Genomic DNA, 4841 nt, shown 5'->3' on the forward strand with positions numbered 1-4841 from the left:
TACAATTTAATAAAGCATAGGTCAAAACAACATAAATACAATTTAATAAAGCATAGGATAAAACAACATAAATACAATTTAATAAAGCATAGGATAAAAGAACATGAATACAATTTAATAAAGCATAGGTTAAAACAACATAAATACAATTTAATAAAGCATAGTTTAAAACAACATAAATACAGTTTAATAAAAGCATAGGATAAAACAACATAAATACAATTTAATAAAGCATAGGATAAAACAACATAAATAAAATTTAATAAAGCATAGGATAAAACAACATAAATACAATTTAATAAAGCATAGGATAAAACAACATAAATACAATTTAATAAAGCATAGGATAAAACAACATAAATACAATTTAATAAAGCATAGGATAAAACAACATAAATACATTTTAATAAAGCATAGGTTAAAACAACATAAATTCAATTTAATAAAGCATAGGACAAAACAACATAAATACAATTTAATAAAGCATAGGTTAAAACAACATAAATACAATTTAATAAAGCATAGGATAAAACCAAAGAAATACAATTTAATAAAACATAGGATAAAACCACATAAATACAATTTAATAAAGCATAGGACAAAACAACATAAATACAATTTAATAAAGCATAGGATAAAACAACATAAATACAATTCAATAAAGCATAGGATAAACAACATAAATACAATTTAATAAAGCATAGGACAAAACAACATAAATACAATTTAATAAAGCATATGTTTAAACAACATAAATACAATTTAATAAAGCATAAGATAAAACAACATGAATACAATTTAGTAAAGCATAAGATAAAACAACATGAATACCATTAAATAAAGCGTAGGTTAAAACAACATAAATACAAGTTAATAAAGCATAGGATAAAACAACATAAATACAATTTAATAAAGCATAGGATAAAACAACATAAATACAATTTAATAAAGCTTAGGATAAAACAACATAAATACAGTTTAATGAAGCATAGGATAAAACAACATAAATACAATTTAATAAAGCATAGGACAAAACAACATAAATACAATTTAGTAAAGCATGGGTCAAAACAACATAAATACAATTTAATAAAGCATAGGTTAAAACAACATAAATACAATTTAATAAATCATAGGATAAAACAACATAAATACAATTTAATAAAGCATATGATAAAATAACATAAATACAATTTAATAAAGCATAGGATAAAACAACATATATACAATTTAATAAAGCATAGGATAAAACAACATAAATACAATTTAATAAAGCATAGGATAAAACAACATAAATACAGTTTAATAAAGCATAGGATAAAACAACATAAATACAATTTAATAAAGCATAGGACAAAACAACTTAAATACAATTTAATAAAGCATAGGATGAAACAACATAAATACAAGTTAATAAAGCATAGGATAAAACAACATCAATACAATTTAATAAAGCATAGGATAAAACAACATAAATACAATTTAATAAAGCATAGGTTAAAACAACATAAATACAATTTAATAAAGCATAGGATAAAACAACATAAATACAATTTAATAAAGCATAGGTTAAAACAACATAAATACAATTTAATAAAGCATAGGATAAAATAACATAAATACAATTTAATAAAGCATAGGATAAAACAACATAAATACAGTTTAATAAAGCATAGGATAAAACAACATAAATACAATTTAATAAAGCATAGGACAAAACAACATAAATACAATTTAATAAAGCATAGGATGAAACAACATAAATACAAGTTAATAAAGCATAGGATAAAACAACATCAATACAATTTAATAAAGCATAGGATAAAACAACATAAATACAATTTAATAAAGCATAGGTTAAAACAACATAAATACAATTTAATAAAGCATAGGATAAAACAACATAAATACAATTTAATAAAGCATAGGTTAAAACAACATAAATACAATTTAATAAAGCATAGGATAAAATAACATAAATACAATTTAATAAAGCATAGGATAAAACAACATATATACAATTTAATAAAGCATAGGATAAAACAACATAAATACAATTTAATAAAGCATAGGATAAAACAACATAAATAAAATTTAATAAAGCTTAGGATAAAACAACATAAATACAATTTAATAAAGCATAGGTTAAAACAACATAAATACAATTTAATAAAGCATAGGATAAAACAACATAAATACAATTTATTAAAGCATAGGATAAAACAACATAAATACAATTTAATAAAGCATAGGATAAAACAACATAAATACAATTTAATAAAGCATAGGTTAAAACAACATAAATACAATTTAATAAAGCATAGGCTAAAACAATATAAATACAATTTAATAAAGCATAGGACAAAACAACATAAATACAATTTAATAAAGCATAGGTTAAAACAACATAAATACAATTTAATAAAGCATAGGATAAAACAACATAAATACAATTTAAGAAAGCATAGGATAAAACAACATAAATACAATTTAATAAAGAATAGGATAAAACAACATAAATACAATTTTATAAAGCATAGGATAAAAAAACATAAATACAATTTAATAAAGCAGAGAATAAAACAACATAAATACTATTTAATAATGCATAGGATAAAACCACATATATACAATTTAATAAAGCACAGGATAAAATAACATAAATACAATTTAATAAAGCATAGGCTAAAGCAACATAAAAACAATTTAATACAGCATAGGATAAAATAACATACATACAATTTAATAAAGCATATGTTAAAACAACATATATACAATTTAATAAAGCACAGGATAAAACAACATAAATACAATTTAATAAAGCATAGGATAAAACAACATAAATACAATTTAATAAAGCATAGGATAAAACAACATAAATACAATTTAATAAAGCATAGGATAAAACAACATAAATACAATTTATAAAGCATAGGATAAAACAACATAAATAAAATTTAATAAAGCATAGGATAAAACAACATAAATACAATTTAATAAAGCATAGGATAAAACAACATAAATACAATTTAATAAAGCATAGGATAAAACAACATAAATACAATTTAATAAAGCATAGGACAAAACAACATAAATACAATTTAGTAAAGCATAGGTCAAAACAACATAAATACAATTTAATAAAGCATAGGCTAAAACAACATAAATACAATTTAATAAAGCATAGGATAAAACAACATAAATAAAATTTAATAAAGCATAGGATAAAACAACATAAATACAATTTAATAAAGCATAGGATAAAACAACATAAATACAATTTAATAAAGCATAGGATAAAACAACATAAATACAATTTAATAAAGCATAGGATAAAACAACATAAATACAATTTAATAAAGCATAGGACAAAACAACATAAATACAATTTAGTAAAGCATAGGTCAAAACAACATAAATACAATTTAATAAAGCATAGGCTAAAACAACATAAATACAATTTAATAAAGCATAGGATAAAACAACATAAATACAAATTAATAAAGCATAGGATAAAACAACATAAATTCAATTTAATAAAGCATAGGACAAAACAACATAAATACAATTTAATAAAGCATAGGTTAAAACAATATAAATACAATTTAATAAAGCATAGGATAAAACCAAAGAAATGCAATTTAATAAAGCATAGGATAAAACCACATGAATACAATTTAATAAAGCATAGGACAAAACAACATAAATACAATTTAATAAAGCATAGGATAAAACAACATAAATACAATTTAATAAAGCATAGGATAAACAACATAAATACAATTTAATAAAGCATAGGACAAAACAACATAAATACAATTTAATAATGCATATGTTTAAACAACAAAAATACAATTTAATAAAGCATAAGATAAAACAACATGAATACAATTTAGTAAAGCATAAGATAAAACAACATGAATACCATTAAATAAAGCGTAGGTTAAAACAACATAAATACAAGTTAATAAAGCATAGGATAAAACAACATAAATACAATTTAATAAAGCATAGGATAAAACAACATAAATACAATTTAATAAAGCTTAGGATAAAACAACATCAATACAGTTTAATAAAGCATAGGATAAAACAACATAAATACAATTTAATAAAGCATAGGACAAAACAACATAAATACAGTTTAATGAAGCATAGGATAAAACAACATAAATAATATGTAATAAAGCATAGGATAAAACAACATCAATACAATTTAATAAAGCATAGGATAAAACAACATAAATACAATTTAATAAAGCATAGGTTAAAACAACATAAATACAATTTAATAAAGCATAGGATAAAACAACATAAATACAATTTAATAAAGCATAGGTTAAAATAACATGAATACAATTTAATAAAGCATAGGATAAAATAACATAAATACAATTTAATAAAGCATAGGATAAAACAACATATATACAATTTAATAAAGCATAGGATAAAACAACATAAATACAATTTAATAAAGCATAGGATAAAACAACATAAATAAAATTTAATAAAGCATAGGTTAAAACAACATAATTACAATTTAATAAAGCATAGGTTAAAACAACATAAATACAATTTAATAAAGCATAGGATAAAACAACATAAATACAATTTAATAAAGCATAGGATAAAACAACATAAATAAAATTTAATAAAGCTTAGGATAAAACAACATAAATACAATTTAATAAAGCATAGGTTAAAACAACATAAATACAATTTAATAAAGCATAGGATAAAACAACATAAATACAATTTATTAAAGCATAGGATAAAACAACATAAATACAATTTAATAAAGCATAGGATAAAACAACATAAATACAATTTAATAAAGCATA

Source organism: Phyllobates terribilis, unplaced genomic scaffold, assembly GCF_046119375.1.
Source record: "Phyllobates terribilis strain yellow unplaced genomic scaffold, ASM4611937v1 Scaffold_20__1_contigs__length_20440879, whole genome shotgun sequence".
Taxonomy (NCBI): Eukaryota; Metazoa; Chordata; class Amphibia; order Anura; family Dendrobatidae; genus Phyllobates; species Phyllobates terribilis.